Source organism: Cervus canadensis, chromosome X (assembly GCF_019320065.1).
Source record: "Cervus canadensis isolate Bull #8, Minnesota chromosome X, ASM1932006v1, whole genome shotgun sequence".
NCBI classification, from domain to species: Eukaryota; Metazoa; Chordata; class Mammalia; order Artiodactyla; family Cervidae; genus Cervus; species Cervus canadensis.
Genome location: NC_057419.1, coordinates 19051235 through 19070448, shown reverse-complemented (window position 1 = coordinate 19070448; position 19214 = coordinate 19051235). Strand labels below are relative to the sequence as shown.

Below are 19214 nucleotides of genomic sequence, written 5' to 3'. Positions count from 1 at the left end.
CTTTGGTTGTTGTTTTTTCCCTTCTTCTTTTTCTTCTTTTGTTTTATAGCCTTATCATGCTCTTGGCTCGTATTGGCTTCAGGCCACTAACATCCCTAAGTCTTCTCTTCAACATGCTGCTATTTAGCAAGTTCTCCCTAGATCCTTAACTTTGGTTCCAAGGATAGAACACTAAAACTTGTCCATTAAACTTTTAATAGAGATGACCATTTATTTACATATTTACCCTGACTTTTTGCAAAAGACACTAGCTGATACATCATTCCTGGGCCGACGCCAATTTGGAATCTGCTTTGTCATCTGATTTATTCACACAATTTTTTCACACTCTCTCCCAGATTCTTGTTCTCTATACACTGATAACCAGGTCCATTCAGCTCATATCCAGATACTTAAAAAGGACCATGATAGTACAGCAACCCTGTTCAAAACAGATCTTCAACAAAATTTGCCAGATTTGACAGAGATCCATTAATCAGCATTCTTACAATAGAATGATTATGCTGTTAAATTATCCAATCATCCATCCAGTTTCTCCATCTTTTCAGGAAGGATGCCACAGAAGTGTTTGAAAACTGCCTTGCAGAAGCACAGAAACTCTATGTCCACAGGATTGCTTTGATCTACTCATCTAATAAACATATAACAAAAGAAAGCAAGGCCTATCACTATCTCTTCTTAGTGAATTCGTGCTGGCTTCTTTGAGGATCACCTCTTCTCTCTTTGGGAGTTCACACATCACCCATTTGATAGTCTTAACAGAGAATAAATACTGAAATCCTGTTAATATTTGCATCATCTACCATCTCCCTGGGTCGGGAAGATCCCCTGGAGAGGGAAATGGCAACCCACTCCAGTATTCTTGCCTGGGGAGTCCCATGGACAGAGGAGCCTAGATGACTATAGTTCACGGGGTCGCAAAGAGTCGGACATGACTGAGCGATTAACACTACACTACTACACCATCTCCCATGTTTGAAAACCAAGACATTTGTCCATCTCCTGTCTTCAGAAAGCACTTCTATTTCTAATCTATAGGAAACATAGATTGCAGATGATATTTTAAGAATCTCTTTTAAAAACTGTCTTCATAGTCTCAGATGTGATGTGTCCTAACCTTAAGACTTGCATTTTAAGTTTGCATCCTTGGAATGGGAGTGATGGTGGTATGGGGAAAGAATAGTTTCCCTAAAGAATAAGGGTACTGTTTTTAGAAGGAGTGAGAGGTGCTGGGCAAACGAGATTCCACTGCAACAGTGAACCTTCAAATTCAAATACCCTTCAGTAAGCTTCAGTTCTCTCTAGCTGGTCTTTCTTGCATTAGTGTTATAGCTCTGTGCTGTTCTTGTGGTTTGAGTCTTTGATTACTACCTACCTCCCTCTTCCCAGGTTTCTATGTGTCTTTTACAATCTGAGCTCCTCTGAGAGGCTTAGCCCCTCTCACCAGCACATTTAGTCTCTTGGATTACTTCCTGTACCATTATTAATAAGGGGCTCTAGTCCCGTCATACAGATAACAGTCCCTTCTGCTTATTTGTAATTGACATTTTCCGGAGGTTGATGCATTCATTTGGCTTTATTGCTTTTAGTAGGCTCTGATCCCATTTTTGCAGTTTCAGTTTCCAATATGGTTGAAAAAAATTATCCAAAGATCAGAGAAGATAAAGCTGTTGAGGGCTTCTAAGGTCAATAGGTTAGAAAATAAATTATTCCATTATCAGGATGAAAACTGAATCCTCGCATTAACCTTCCTAATTGCTTGCTTACCTTGTTTTCATACTTTCTAAGTGAACAAGAACAAAGCTACTTGCTGCTGTTCTCATTAACACTAATGATCAATAAGTAGAAAAAACTTTTTCTGCTGATTCTTATATTTTGTTCAACATTATGTAGGCTTAATTTAGAGCTTATTAAGGCATTGCCAGTTTTGTTCATTATCTCCTCTATAAGATGAATGTTTCTTAGGCAAGTAGTTAACATGAAGCAACAATGACTGACTCAGTTTTTGTCATTAAGCAAGACTTCTGGTTATGTTTACTGCTGGGGGTGGGGAGGGAAAAGCAAGCATGAGTGTTTAATACTGACTTAGATACTCCCCAGAGAAGGATGAGATGTACTTATAACAATTTCAAAGCTGAATGTCAATGACCAGAGCTGACTTTGCGTACAAGGCAAGTGTTTGCCCTGCATCCTCCCCCAAACTCTTTTGAGGTTCTTTCCAGCCATTAAAATCGTGCTCTGAAATGAAATCCTGCCACAACATGGATGAACCTTGAAAACACTATGCTAAGTGAAGGAAGCCAGACACAAAGAACCATCTATGATATGCTTCCATTTATAGTGAATGGTCAGAATAGGTAAATCTATAGACAGAAAGCAGATGTGGTTGCCAGGGGTTAGGTGGTAGGGAAGGGGGAGTGCTGGGGAGATTGGAGATGATGACTAAGGGGTATGGAGTTTCTTTTTGGAGTGAGGAAAATGTTTTGAAATTGACTGTGGTGATGGTTGCACAAGTCTGTGAATATACTAAAAGCCACTAGAAGTACACTATAAATGGATGAACTGTGTGGCATGTGAATTATGTCTCAATAAAAACTTTTTTAATCACACCCTACTCCTCCTGCTGCCATTATATACTACTCCTTCTTTGGAGTCTTTAGCAACTGGATCACTGTCACCTTTTCCATCAGGTCTTGCAACCATCCCGAACGACTTTGACATCCATATAGATAACCTGCTGCCGCTGCTGCTAAGTCACTTCAGTCGTGTCCGACTCTGTGCAACCCCACAGACAGCAGCCCACCAGGCTCCGCAGTCCCTGGGATTTTCCAGGCAAGAACATTGGAGTGGGTTGCCATTTCCTTCTCCAATGCATGAAAGTGAAGTCACTCAGTGAGTACTGGAGTGGGTTACCATTTCCTTCTCCAGGGGATCTTCCCAACCCAGGGATTGAACCCGGGTCTCCCGCATTGTAGGCAGACACTTTTACCGTCTGAGCCACCAGGGAAGCCCATAGATAACCTACTACTCATCAATCAACCAGAGAAGGCAATGGCAACCCACTCCAGCACTCTTGCCTGGAAAATCCCATGGACAGAGGAGCCTGGTAGGCTGCAGTCCATGGGGTTGAGAAGAGTCGGACACAACTGAGCAACTTCACTTTCACTTTTCACTTTCATGCATTGAAGAAGGAAATGGCAACCCACTCCAGTGTTCTTGCCTGGAGAATCCCAGGGATGGGGGAGCCTGGTGGGATGCTGTCTATGGGGTCATACAGGGTCGGACACGACTGAAGCAACTTAGCAGCAGCAGCATCAATCAACCAAGTGAGTCCCTTCCTGGGTCTTCTCTGCTCCAGTGACCTTTGCCTCCTTTCTACCTGGCTACTACTCCACCCTTATTTGTTACATTCTCACCTCCTAGAAGCTATCCTCAGGTCCTGCCATGTGGGTTCCCCTATCTCATCAATGAAGAACTCCCTCTCATCAAATCCCTCTTATGCTTCAAATTTCTCTGATTTCTTTTTCTATTAGCTGGAGAAAATTCTCATCTTTTAAAAAGTCCCATACGATTAAGTCAGGCCCAGTTTCATAATCTCTCTACTTTGTCAACTGATTGGTATCCTTAATAATATCTGAGAACTCCCTTTGGCCAGGTAAACTAACATAACATCATGGAAATCGCCTTATAATTCTGTCTTTCATGGTATTTTTTAAGGCGAGGGTGGGATGTTTCGAGAGAACAGCATCGAAACATGTATATTATCTATGGTGAAACAGATCACCAGCCCAGGTTGGATACAGGAGACAAGTGCTCGGGCCTGGTGCACTGGGAAGACCCAGAGGGATTGGGTGGAGAGGGAGGTGGGAGGGGGGATCGGGATGGGTAATACAAGTAAATCCATGGCTGATTCATGTCAATGTATGGCAAAAACCACTACAATATTGTAAAGTAATTAGCCTCCAACTAATAAAAATAAATGGGGGAAAAAAAAGAAATGTATTATTGTTGTACACAATCTTCTGGAGTGACCTCATCCTCCTACTCAGCTTAATTTACCAGTTCTATGCTGATGACTCACAAACCTCTAGTTTCAGCCCTAACCTCACTCCTGAGCCTTCAGATTTAAATCAGTAACTCCCACTGTCCATTTGGAGGACCCACAGATATCTCATTTTGGAGGATGAAAAACGAGTTCATTATTTCACCACCAGTCTGCCTTCTTCCTGGGATCTGTCTCTCAGGGAAACATCCCCCAGTGGCATCCTTGACTTTATACTCACTTCCCCTACACTGGGATCAAAGCAACCTACCTCCTAACTCTCTCTAATCAATTCTTTCTTTTTATTCCTTGTTCAAGCTACCTCCACCTCTCATGTGAATTATTTAATAGCTTCTCAATTGTTCTCTCAGCTACCAGTCTTGACCCCTGCAGTGGACACTGTGGGTCTGCTTGCTCAGTATCCTTCAGTGTTCTGATACTTCAGATAATTCTGATACTTCTGATACTTCAGTGTTCTGATAAGGCGAGGATATCCTCGCCTTAAAAAATACCATGAAAGACAGAATTATAAGGCGATTTCCATGATGTTATGTTAGTTTACCTGGCCAAAGGGAAATCCAACTCCCTTCAGTGTTCCTTCCAGAAAACAAAAAACTACACTCCATAGCAAGGCTTCTGGTTGTGATGTAGATTCCAACAATCAGGTGCACCTAAGCAAGTCCTGGAAGGGGGAAGTAACAGATCATGTAGAGGCGGGGGCCTCACCGCTGCTATTGCTGCTGACTAGCATGGTATAGGGAAGCATCTGACTTTCAGGGGCAGTTGTAGAGGAAGTCCAGTGTCCAGTCTCTAGCTACAGGAGTGAAAAGAAGGTAGACCCATGGCATCTACTTTGCTAGCAGCAGATTTTTGATTTCTCGATTACAGTACAGGCAGTATAGGCCTGAAGCTAGCAGTGATGAAGACAGCTTCTCAGCATTCCAGCTCACTGATTACTGCAGACATAGTAGCTCCCTGGCAGTCAAGTTCTGCAGTGTTTTTCTGGAAGGTTTTCCCAGAAACTCAGCCTAGATTTGGCTCGTCTAATGATTTTCAGACTGCTTCTGTTTGTTTTAGTTACAATGGTTTATTTTATCTGCAACTAAACTCAGACTAAAGTGCATCCTACAATTAACTGCATTTCACCCTGAGTGATTTTTCTGAAATTCTAAAACTCAAATCCAGTAATGGCACTTCCCTTGCTTAAAATCTTTCAATGTCCCCAATATCTTTATATAAAGCCCAAAGGATTTAATCCTGTTGAAACTTCCTGTATAATCTGGTCTTCTTATTCTCTGCAGATTCATATTTACCTAGGTACTCCCTGACCACACTGATCTTCTATTTAGGTCAGCGAGACAGTCATACACTCATCTCATCTTTGTACATACCATTCTTGGAACACTCTTGCCTGTCTTCTCTTGACTAACTTTTTTCTTTCCTAATTTTGGCATAACAGCTGTATCCTACAAAAATCCTTCTCTGACCTCCTCAGTTCTGTTGTGGCCCTCTTGGTAGGATGGATGGGAAGGGGATGGGGGGTCCTTTTAAAATATACACTCCTTGGAAATTCTTAGAACTCTGTAATACAGACGGGGGCTCCCCACTCTCCATCTGGGAACTGGGGGCCTGAGAGGTCTACCCCCCATACTGGGCACCCTGCCGGCAATGCTATACAGGCCCAGGAGGAGCCCCTGTCCTCCCAGGCTCACATGCTTACCCCATGCCTCCTGTATCACCATGAAGGCTGGCTTCTGAGATGTTGCAGCATGGGTACCCCACCCAGAGGACCCGACCCGTGGCTCAGATGGTGACTGCAGCCATGAAATTAAAAGATGCTTGCTACTTGGAAGAAAAGCTATGACCAACCTAGACAGCACATTAAAAAGCAGAGACGTTACTTTGCCAACAAAGGTCCATAGAGTCAAAGCTATGGTTTTTCCAGTAGTCACGTGTGGATGTGAGAGTTGAACTATAAAGAAAGCTCAGCACCAAAGAGTTGATGCTTTTGAACTGTGGTGTTGGAGAAGACTCTTGAGTGTCCCTTGGACTGCAAGGAGATCCAACCTGTCCATCCTAAAGGAAATCAGTCCTGAATATTCATTGGAAGGACTGATGCTGAAGCTGAAGCTCCAATACTTTGGCCACCTGTTGTGAAGAACTGACTCACTGGAAAAGACCCTGATGCTGGGAAAGAGTGAAAGAAGGAAGAGAAGGGGATGACAGAGGATGAGATGGCTGGATTGAATCACTGACTGGATGGACATGAGTTTGAGCAAGCTCCAAGAGTTGGTAATGGACAGGGAAGCCTTGAAAGCTGCAGTCCCTGGGGTCACAAAGAGTCAGACATGACTGAGTGACTGAACTGACCCCACCACTTATCACTGTCACTGTCTGGGTTAGGCCCTTTCCTGTATGTTCCCACAGCAGCCTGGCCTTCTCCCTTTTGAAACTTACTTTACTGCACCGGGATTGCCAGTTGTAAACTGTGCCCTCCTGCCCTTATAGCATATGCACCTGGTAGAAGGTTTCATGTCTATGTTGTTCTCTATTTTACCCCTAGTACCCAATGAGTATCTGGCCCAGACTTAGGCATAAATATTAAAGTAATAAACAAATTGAATCATTTTAAGCAGAGGGTCTAATCTTCATTGGATTTAAGTTTCAGGGAAAAAAAATACTCAGATGACCACATGCAGAAGAAATTACAGTAATGGGATTAGATGGAGGAAATGAGCTGAGAGAGAAAATCCAGTCTGTTGATCTAACCTAGAGCAATATTAGTGAGGATGGAAAGGAGATTACTCTGTATGCTATGGTAGGGGGAGAGGAGCATTAAAAACTGGTAACACTCAAGGAGTTTATTTGAGAGATATGGGCTTATTTTTCTTTTAGCATCCAATTCAAAGTAATGCTTTCTGAGCATCTACTCTATGGACTTAACAAGATGGCAGAGTAGAAGGACATGCGCTCATCTTTTCCTGAGAGAATTCCAAAACTGCAACTCGCAGCTGAATAATCATCAACAGGAGAATGTTGGATCCCACCAAAAAAAGATACTCCATGTCCAAGGATAAAGAAGAAGCCCCAACAAGACGGTAGGAAGGGCGAAATCGAGGTTAGAATCAAACCCCAACCCTCCAGAGATGCTCAGAGGGCTCAAGTCAAACCTTGTGCACACCAGGACCCAGAGGCCCCACAGAGACTGAGTCAGACTGGCCTTTCAGTGTTTGAGTGTCTCCTGCAGAGGCACAGGTCTGCAGTGACCTGCTGCAGGGACAGGGACCCTGGCTGCAGAAGACCTGATCACCCTGCGTGTGAAGAGGAGGTCTTGGGGGAGATCACCATTAGCCCCACCATAGAGCTGCCGAGCAGATGACTCACAAACTGCAGAAAAATTATACCAAAGAAATTCTTGTACTGTTAAGTTCTAGAACCCACAACAGATTTCTGAACCTCGGGATCCAGCAAGGGGACTGAGAACCGCCAGGGCATTTGACTTTGGAGGCCAGTGGGAGACTGAGCCAGACTTGCCTGTGAGTGTCCAGGAGTCTCCAGTGGAGGCATGGATTGACAGTTTGGCCTCAGTCAAAACAACAGGGAGGGAACACAGCCCTGCCCATCAGTAGAAAATTGGATTAAAGATTAACTGAGCATGGCCCTGCCCATCAGAACAAGACCCAGTTGTCTCCCCCCTCCCCAGTCAGTCTCTTCCATCAGGAAGCTTCCATAAGCTTCTCATCCTTATTTATCAGAGGACAGACAGAATGAAAACCACAATCACAGAAAACTAACCAAACTGGTCACATGGACCACAGCCTTGTCTAACTCAATGAAACTATGAGCCATGTCATGTAGGGCCACCCAAGACTGACGGGTCATGGTGGAGAGTTCTGACAAAACGAGGTCCACTGGAGAAGGGAATGGCAAACCACTTCAGTAGTCTTGCCTTAAGAACCCCACGAACAGTATGAAAACGCAAAAAGACAGGACACTGAAAGATGAACTCCCCAGGCTGGTAGGTGTCCAATATGCTACCAGAGAAGAGTGGAGATATAATTCCAGAAAGAATGAAGAGACGGAGCCAAAGTGAAAACAACACCCAGTTGTGGGATGTGACTGGTGATGGAAATAAAGTCGGAAGCTGTAAAGAACAATATTGCATAGGAACCTGGAATGTTAGGTCCATGAATCAAGGTAAATTGGAAGTGCTCAAACAGGAGATGGCAAGAGTGATCATCAACATTTTAGGAATCTGTGAACTAAAATGGACTAGAATGGGTGAATTTAATTCAGATGACCATTATATCTACTACTGTGGTTAAGAATCCCTTAGAAGAAATGGAGTAGCCCTCATAGTCAACAAAAGAATCCGAAACGCAGTACTTGGGTACAATCTCAAAAATGACAGAATGATCTCTGTTTGTTTCCAAGGCAAGCCATTCAATATCACAGTAACCCAAGTCTGTGCCCCAACCGTTAATGCCAAAGAAGCCAAAGTTGAATGGTTCTATGATGACCTGCAAGACCTTCTAGAACTAACAACAAAAAATTATGTCTTATTCATCACAGGGGAATGGAATACAAAAGTAGGAAGTCAAGAGATACCTGGAGCAACAGGCAAATTTAGCCTTGGAGTACAAAATGAAGCAGGACAAAGGCTAACAGAGTTTTTCCAAGAGAACACACTGGTCACAGCAAACACCCTCCTTCAGCAACACAAGAGAGACAACTCTATACATGGGCATCACCAGATAGTCAACACTGAAATCAGATTGATTAGATTCTTTGCAGCCGAAGATGGAAAAGCTCTACACAGTCAGCAAAAACAAGACCGGGAGCTGAATGTAGCTCAGATCATGAAATCCTTACTGCCAAATTCAGATTTAAATTGAAGTAGGGAAAACCACTAGACCATTCAGGTATGACCTAAATCTAATCCCTTACGATTATACAGTAGAAGTGACAGACAGACTCAAGGGATTAGATCTGATAGACAGAGTGCCTTAAGAACTATGGACTGAGGTTCATGACATTGTACAGGATGCAGGGATCAAGACCATCCTCAAGAAAAAGAAATGCAAAAAGGCAGAATCATTGTCTGAAGAGGCCTTACAAATAGCTGAGAAAAGAAGAGAAGCAAAACGCGAAGTAGAAAAGGAAAGATATACCCATTTGAATGCAGAGTTCCAAAGAACAGCAAGAAGAGATAAGAAAAACCTTCCTCAGTGATCAATGCAAAGAAATTGAGGAAAACAATACAATGGGAAAGACTAGAGATATCGTCAAGAAAATTAGAGCTACCAAGGGAACATTTCATGAAAAGATGGGCACAATAAAGGACAGAAGCAGTATGGACCTAAGAGAAGCAGATGATATTAAGAAGAGGTGGCACAAGAATACACAGAAGAACTATACAAAAAAGATCCTAATGATCCAGATAACCATGATGGTGTGATCACTCACCTACAGCTAGATATCCTGGAATGTGAAGTCAAGCGGGCCTTAGGAAGCATCAGTATGAACAATGCTAGTGGAGGTGATGGAATTCCTGCTGAGCTATTCCAAGTCCTAAAAGATGACGCTGTTAAAATGCTGCACTCAATATGCCAGCAAATTTGGAAAACTCAGCAGTGGCCACAGGACTGGAAAAGGTCAGTTTTTACTCCAATCCCAAAGAAAGGCAATGCCATAGAATGTTCAAATTATTGCACACTTGCACTCATCTCACACACTAGCAAAGTAATGCTCAAAATTCTCCAAGCGAGGCTTCAACAGTATGTGAACCATGAACTTCCAGATGTTCAAGCTGGATTTAGAGAAGGCAGAGGAATTAGAGAGCGAATTGCCAACATCCACTGGATCATCAAAAAAGCAAGAGAGTTCCAGAAAAACATCTCCTTCTGCTCTACTAACTACGCCAAAGCCTCTGACTGTGTGGATCACAACAAACTATGGAAAATTCTTCAAGAGATGGGAATACCAGACCACCTTACCTGCCTTCTGAGAAATCTGTATGCAGGTTAAGAAGCAACAGTTAGAACCGGACGTGGAACAATGGACTGGTTCCAAATCGGGAGAGGAGTGCGTCAAGGCTGTATATTGTCACCCTGCTTATTTAACTTATATGCAGAGTATCTTACGTGAAATGCCAGGCTGGATGCAGCACAAGTTGGAATCAAGATTGCCAGGAGTGATATTTCTAACCTCAAATACGCAGATGACACCACCCTTATGGCAGAAAGCAAAGAGGAACTAAAGAGTCTCTTGATGAAAGTGAAAGAGGAGAGTGAAAAAGCTGGCTTAAAACTCAGCATTAAGATCATGGCATCTGGTCCCATCACTTCATGGCAATTAGATGGGGAAACAATGGAAACAGTGACAAACTTTATTTTCTTGGGCTCCAAAATCACTGCAGATGGTGACTACAGCCATGAAATTAAAAGATGCTTGATCCTTGGAAGAAAAGCTATTACCAACCTAGACAGCATATTAAAAAGCAGAGACATTACTTTACCAACAAAGGTCCACAGAGTCAGAGCTATGGTTTTTCCTGTAGTCATGTATGGATGTGAGAATTGGACTATAAAGAAAGCTGAATGCCAAAAAATTGATGCTTTTGAACTGTGGTGTTGGAGAAGACTCTCGAGAGTCCCTTGGACAGCAAGGAGATCAGACTAATCAATCCTAAAGGAAATCAGTCCTGAATATTCATTGGAAGGACTGATGCTGAAGCTGAAACTCCAATACTTTGGCCACCTGATGCAAAAAACTGACTCCTTGGAAAAGACCCTGATGCTGGGAAGGACTGAAGGCAGGAGGAGAAGGGGACAACAGAGGATGAGATGGTTGGATGGCATCACCCACTTGATGGACATGAGTTTGAATAAGCTCTGGGAGGTGGTGACGGACAGGGAGGCCTGGCATGCTGCAGTCCATGGGGTCGCAAAAAGTCGGATAGAACTGAGCAACTGAACTGAACTGAACTCTATGCAAAGTATTGGATTAGGTTCTGTGATAGAAAGATTAGTAAAATACCATCCCAGTCCCGGAGATCGCAAAGGTTTCAATTCACTAGTGCAGACAGAAATACTTTAGTATTAGGCAGAAAGGCAAGATAAAGAAGAGTTTGTATTTTGAGGGGCTGTGGGTGTGTGGTTTTCCAGTTTATCTGTTTATTTTTGTCTAAAGATAATGGGTCAGTAATTTATGGCAGGAGACAATGGACTATGGTGAGAAACCACTGGCTGGAGACAGAACACAGGGCTCTGAGCTCCTCATGATCTTGAGCAATTTGTTTACTTTTTGGGGGCTAAATTCCTTATTTGTAAAATGAAGTTTTTAAGTGAAGCAACCTTTAAAAATCCATTATTTCACTTATTTGTTACAGATGTATGTATTATTTCTAAAAGGTTTTCAAACCATTCAGTTGAAATGTCCATGTATTCTAAATAGTGTTTCAGGATAATGTTTTGACTTTGTCCTATAGTATTTAGAAGACAAGGATATAATCTGATCATAAATAAACTGTCAGCTTTGGTGTCTTGGTTCTAAGAAACTGACAACATCATCCACTTTTGACAATTAGGGATAGTTCACCAGAATATGCTTCCCCCTGCCATTTTCTTGGCTCTTTCAGTCGTATGATTTTTTAAATTTCGCATCATCTACTGCCTGGTACAAATGCTATCTTTTGCCAGAGGAATGTAAAGTTAATGAAAAATCTCAAATCAGTCTTTTCTGCCCCTTTGATAGATGAGTAGTTTTAAATTCTGAAGTAAGATTTTATAAGATTTCTCTTTATATTTCAATCGAAGGGAGACACATGTAGGAGCACAAAAAGTAGGTTCAGAATTGAGACAAAAAGTTAGCCACTTGAAAATGCACCACTCTTCCCACTGTTATGGCTCCTTCTCTTTGTAATAAAGTATGTAACAGGTTGCAAGGATGGCTAGTAATACTAATAGTTGTAACAGATGAAACTGGAAAAAAATCACTGGCTTGATATAAAGTTATTTCTCATTCACTTAAAGTACAATTGGTGGAAGGAATGATGATTGTGGTAGTAGTCTGTGTGTCTGCTCCATGCAGTCATTCAACAACCCAGGCTGACAGCAACTCAGCCATCCTCAAAGCCTGATTTCCAAGGTCACCCTGGGTGTCCACATCCAGGGGGCAAAAGCAGGATTGAGGCAGGAAGGAGGGAAGATACCTTCTTGTAGGTTTTCTGGGCCCAGCCTGACAGCTCTTCCATCCACATTTCATAGCCTGATCTCAGCCCCATGGGCCTATCTAACTGCAGGGGAGGCAGAGAACAGGGTAGCCAGGTCCCAAGGAAGAGAAAGGGCAGATTTTGATTAAAATACTACTTAGTGGTTTCCGCCTTATCCAGGGATACAGATTCTGTCTAGCTGATCCCTCTCAACTCTCTCCCTTCTACCTCATGTCTGTAATAGCTGACAAAGTATTTAGAGGTAATCCCCACTTGGAGGAAGTAGTTGGAAAAAAATTTATATCAGTAGTGATATTCATCAAGTAAGAATCTGATTTTTATGGTACAACCTTCAAGTTTCTCTAAGTGCCCTAATTTCTAACTTGGACTATTACAGTACATTAGTTTCTACAAGGCACACCATGGTCATAGGCAACTGTGGGTTGTGTATATAGATTGAGTTTCAGTTCATATAACTGGGAATATTACTTTCCCAGTGCTATAAGACTTAATGAGATCAACAATAAAAAACATTCAGATCTCAAGTTTCCTTTAGATCATTTGTCTGGGAAAATTATATCACAATCACTGGCTTTGAGAACTTTTCTACTAGCTATCATAGCCTTTTTTTCCTATAGGGTAGTGGAAATGGCAAGCCACTCTGGTATTCTTGCCTGGAGAATTCCATGGACAGAGGAACCTGGCAGGCTACAGTCCATGGGGTCGCAAAGAGTCGGACACAACTGAGCGACTAACACACAGTGGTTCTCCAAGTGTGATTCTAAGACCAGGAGCATCAGCCCCACCTGGGAATGTTAGAAATGCAACTCTTACCATAAAACTTCTAAAAGAGAATACAGGCATAAGATTCTCTGACATAAACTATAGCAATGTTTTCTTAGGTCAGTCTCCTGAGGAAAAAGAAATAAAAGCAAAAATAAACAAATGGGACCTAATCAAATTTATAAGCTTTTGCACAGTAAAGAAAACCACCAACAAAATGAAAAGACAATCTATGGAAAGAGAGAAAATATTTGCAAAAGATGTGACCAGCAAGAGATAAATTTCCAAAATATACAAGCACCTCATACAGCTCAATATATGTATATATTTTAAAAGCCTATTCAAAAAACAGGCACAAGAGTAAATCGACATTTGTCCAAAGAAGACATACAGATGGTCAACAGACACATGAAAAGATGTTCAACATCGTTAATTGTAAGAGAAATACAAATCAAAACTACAGTGAGATAACATCTCACATGGGTCAGAATGGACAGCATGAAAAAATCTACAAACAATAAATGCTGGAAAGGATGTGGAGGAAAGGGAACCCTCCTTCACTGCTAAAAGGAATGTAAATTAATACAGTCACTATGGAGAATAGTATGGAGGTTCCTTAAAAAACTAAAAATAGAGTTACCATTATTATCCAGCAATCCTACTCCTGGGCACATATCCAGAAAAGACAAAAACTCTAATTTGAAAAGAATCATGCACCACTATGTTCATAAAAGCATTATTCACAATAGCCAAGACATGTGTCCACTGATAGATGATTGGATAAAGATGTGGTGGTGGTTCGTGTCTGACCTTTGTGACCCCATGGACTGCAGCCAGCCAGGCTCCTCTGTCCATAGGATTTCCCAGGCAAGAATACTGAAGTGGGTTGTTATTTTCTTCTCCAGGGGATCTTCCCAACCCAGGGACTGAACCCGGGTATCCTACACTGCAGGTGGATTCTTTACCGACTGAGACACCAAGGAAGGCCCAAAGAAGATGTGGCGCGCGTGTGTGTGTGTGTGTGTGTGTGTGTGTGTGTGTGTAACACACACAATATGGAATATTACTCAGCAAAGAATGAAATAATGCCATCTGCAGCAACATGGACGGACCTAGAGATTATCATACTAAGTGAAGTAAGTCAGACACAAAAAGAAAATATCGTATGACATCACATATATGTGGAATCTAAAAAAATGACATAAACTTATTTATAAAACAGAAACAGAGTCACAGATATAGAAAACAAACTTACAGATACCAAAAGGGAAAAGTGGGGGGAGGATGGATTAGGAGCTCGGGATTAACGGATAGGAACTACTACATATAACATAGGTAAACACCTACAATGGAAGAATCTGAAAATGAATATATCCTTATAAATATATATATATATATATAAATATATACACATGCTCTCTGAATTGCTTTGCTGTACACCAGAAACTAACACAACCTTATGAAATAACTATACTTCAATTTAAAACAAGAAAAAAAGAAATATAATTCTTAGGTCTCACCTCAGACATGCTGAATCAGAAACTTTGGGGATAAGGCCCAGCCATCTTGTGTTTTCACAAGTCCCCTAAAGAATATCCTAGAACCATGGGTCTAATTGAGTTAGATTACTGCTGAAACGTCTCATTTTAAGGACCAGGTCAAAAGAAAATTATTTCAAAATGCTTTGTTGAAAATATATTGAATCTCTTATACGGCTGTGAATTAAGAGTTTTGTAGCAAGCTCACAGAATGAAAAGATTGTGAAGAGCCCTGGGAGATCATTAAGACAGATTGTTTCCAAAGCTGTCAGTTACAGAAATCTAAAGTTCTATGAAGCATCTCTAGGGGTTTCCTAAAAGGAAATGTATTCACATGTTTGACTGGTGATTGCTCCCCTGACCAGCCAGAGTTTGTTGCCATAAGACATGGAATTGTGTGTCAGGAGAAATCATTTTGGAGCTTTAGGACAGAGTCAACATCTTACTTGTCTTTGTATCTACACTACCTTCCGTAGTGCCAGGCAGAGAGCAAACATAATAAACATATATGTTAATGAATGAATGGATGGAAGAGTCACCTCATGGATCTTGGTTGTAAGTAACTTCCACTAATATTCCAGGATCACTTTGAAAAAAAATCCCATTTGGATAGCTTATTCTTAGTTAAAGAATACTAACTGCCTCACATATGTGGCCAGCCTTTTTAGCAGTTATGGATTTTACCTATCAAATATTAAGAATGCCCCCAACTATTCCAAGAGAAAACAAACATATGAAGGTAAGTGTTTATCTCATTTCTTGAAATATCTATATGATATCTCCGTTGCTGCATGTTAACCTCTTCATTGACTAACTCAGGTTTCTCAACCTCAGCACTATTGACATTTTGGGCTGGATAATTCTCTGTCATAGAAGCTGTTCTGTGCATTACAGCAGCATCAACAACTGTTCCTGAGCTCCCTTGTCCCGCTGTGACAACCCAAATGTCTCCAGATACTGCCAAGTGTCTGCTGGTGGGGGATAAAATTGCCCAGGTTGACAATCCTTGCTTTAACGTAATACTAAAAGGAGAAGAGTCATTTTCCTGCATTTTCTTCAAAGCTATGGAAACAGGCTTCAAGAAAGAACGTATGTTCCACATTTCTCTTTAGTTCATTGTGGAGGACTTTGTGGCAGTGACAGCTGTTTCTACTTGACATGATTTGGTTCATAAATCCTCATTATTTTAGGCCAGTTTTCTCCTTAGAACAACTTTATCTTAGGAGATGCAAATTCACAAACTCTAAGTATCTTTTTTACACTTGTTGTGATTTTCTATACTGATTCAGCACTGAATTCCATTAGAAGACATTTTTATTTAATAAATAATAAATAATATATAGACTGGCTAAAGGAACACTGCACAAATCCACAATACAGTGTTAGCATTAACAGAAGAGTTTTTATCTACTTCACTACAGTATTTCAAAAAACTAAGTAAAACCTACACTAAAATAAAATGTAATAATAACTTTTATTACATCCTACCTCAAGATTCTATCCCTGGAAAGACATCACTGCTTCTGGAATTTACTTCCTGGTATTGAAATATGCTAATAATGCTAATTCTCTTCTCTTTTTTTTTTAATCTTATGTATTTTTTAATATTCATTTTTATTTATTTATTTATTTGGCTGCACCAGGTCTTAGCTGGGGCATGTGGGATCTTTTTAGTTGCACCCTCTATTTATGGATTTATTTTCTGTTACGGCATGAGGGCTTAGCACTGTTTCAACATTCCTTCCCTTCTGTCCTCCATATTCTCAATATAAATACAGTACTATTTTTACTTAAATTGTCAGTGCTTAATGATGTACCTTGTCAGCGCTTACTGACACCCTTGTTGACACCCTCATGTTAATGTCCCCTTAATGTCCCCTCCCTTACTGTCCATGTGGGTCTATACTTTAAATATTCCTTTTTTTTTTCATTTAACAGCATTTTGAGAGGGAGAGGAGATAAAAAACATATGGCCATCACATATTTAACAGGAAATTAAAACTATTTTTGAAAAATTATAAAAATCTCAAAATTTTACTGTTAGAAGGTAGAAATCTCTATTTCACCCTCACCTCGGATTTAGTACAAATAAAAGCTAGGCACTTTTTTATAAAGAAAACAAGTGATGTTAACTAGACTTACTGCAATCATTTTGCAATATATATAACTATTGAATCATTATGTTATACATCTGAAATTAATATAATGTGATATGTCCATTATATCTCAATAAAAACATAAATAAAAGGTAGGTTACCAGAAATACTTCAATTCTTCCCCTTCTGTACACTTGGAATACAGTTATTTCTATTCCATGATAAATCTCTTCTCTCTTCTGACCTTGCTAATTTTCTTTTATCTATCAGGACCATTGAAACCTGGGAAACATCTGGCAGCCGTAGACCATGAAACCACATGCTCTTTTTCCATTAGACACGGTAGTGTAATAAATGTCTCCTGTATCAGAAAAAAAGTATAAAATCTTATTTTTAGTTTTTCATAAAAAATAATTCTTGTACCATCAATCAATAACAATCAAGAAATCAGGACCACCCAGATAACAATAGCAGAGGACTAAAAACAAGATACCCTGTTAACATGACAAATGAAGAAGATACTAGGTGAGAAGAACCCTCTATATAACAAAGCCCACAATTTCCAAATTGTGGGAATCAAAGTCAAGCAGTTAATTACCAACAAAGACAATAACAGTGCTCCTTTTGTCTTTCACAGTGAATGCACAATTAACACTTAATCTAAGACTGGGGAATAAGCCATCTATAATCTACTGAAAAAGACCATCTGCTTCTATAAATTTTGTTCTTATACACTTGCCAAAAGAAAAGAACATATTAACAAAATAATGGGCCCTGCACTGTTAATTGCTAGGTTGTTTGCAGTTGTGCTGTTGCTATTAGAATTTAATAAGCCATTCCTTCTGCTAAATTAATAAGCAGCCAAGATTATGTAATAGCTGCTTTCAGCTGCTAATTATTTTTCCCATAATTCCTTTCCCTCCCTCCCCTTAACCCCCACCTTTTCTTGGCTAGGAACATCAGAGACTGCCAGTATGTCATCAGCAAGTCTCCCGTCCTTGTTTTCAGAACCAGAGACCAAGATGAAGAACATAGCCAATGACTTTAAACTTGGAGGTAGTTATCTCAGGAAACTTGAGGACATGAGTTTTGTACAGAAAAGCAGATTTTCTGGATTTGGATTCAGAGGACGAATTTTCATTACACAGTATTAGATCTGTCTTTGACTAATGGCATGTTTTGTGTAGTAGGGGAGAAATGGGATATTAACATGTGCCTCTGGGACAGGATTGGTCAGGTTGCTGACAGAAATTTGAGCAGGGGGCCTAAAGACCTACAGAAAGTCAACTCTATGCTTTATGTTGACCACTTTTTAAATATTACAGTAAATGTTTAGCATACACATTAGTAGGAAAATTTCCAAGCGGCATAGCAGTGTCTGAAAGGGGAGGTAATATACATTTTTATCTTGCCAAAGAAGGGCATTAAAAAATGCCCCTAAATCCCTATTATGCACTTAGTTTTACAGACATTTTAACACACACGAAAAGAACACAATCCCTAATAAAGGATTCCCTTAGATTGATTAAACTTCGCTTCCTGGAAAACTTTCCCTTTGGGCCATTAAAAAATTCCGGCGACTATGTTTGGGTACCTCTGCAAAAAGGCCATAGCCTAAAAAAAGCAATATTCTAAATTTCCTTTGTAAGAACCGAGGTGACTGGGATAACGAATAGCATTCGACATGAGAAACCCGTGGCTGCTCAAGCAAGGTCACTTAATCCCGTGGGGCTCCCTTTTCTTCATCTGTAAAAGATGAGTCGAACTGGATGATTCAACTATTCTCTCATTCGAAAAAAAATGGACATCCATTATGTGCCAGACACAATGCTCAGCACCATGGCTCTTAACTAACAAATCTACCGTTTTAGAGTCCTTATCAGTCAACTCACATTTATTAGTGGTGTTATATACCAGGCAGACAACTAGGCTGGGATGTAAAATGAAGAAAACTCGAGATGTGCTAATGGGTATATGGGTGAAAGAGGGAATTCATTCTTACAGAATTTGAGTGAGGCTTCATAGGAGCTGTGACATTTGAGAGCAAGGGCATGCCAGGCAGAGAAAGTCGTCGGCAAGACTAAACTGGAACCCAAGTGGCTGTGGGGGAGGAGAGGGGCAACTCCGGATGAAAGAAGCGGAATCTTGAAGAGGTGCCGGTCCGGCTTTTCAGCAGGGAACAGACAGTAACTCCTCAGGTTCGCAGCACTGAGGATGAGCGAGGCAAGCCCCGGCAAGAGACACTTGCACAGTTTGGGGCGAAAAGGTGTCTAGGACTGTAGCAGTGCGATGGGAAGGGCCGGATTCCGGATGGTTTTGAGGCAAAGTAATTGCAAAAAGCCCTCTAAACGCGTGCACGAGCTCCACGAAAGAGCTTTATTTTCTTCCGAGTTGCAGCACTCCCTCTCTCTCCTCACCAACATCACCGGCCATTACACGGCCCCGTCCCACCCTCTTGGGGCACCGAGAGTTATCGGAGCTCGAATGTGGTTCTTGGAAGTACGGACCTTCCCTGCCCAGCTTAGTACGGTCAATAAACGGCA

At 41.0% G+C, this 19214-nt stretch overlaps 1 protein-coding gene across 1 annotated transcript in view; it reads right to left on the bottom strand.

Annotated features, from left to right (window-relative positions):
• GRPR (gastrin releasing peptide receptor) overlaps positions 1–19214 on the bottom strand; it is a 341414-nt gene extending 322200 nt beyond the window's left edge. Inside the window, exon 1 of the mRNA XM_043458548.1 lies at positions 18674–19214. The gene's annotated coding sequence lies outside the window, so the exon portion shown is untranslated. The remainder of the gene's footprint in view (positions 1–18673) is intronic.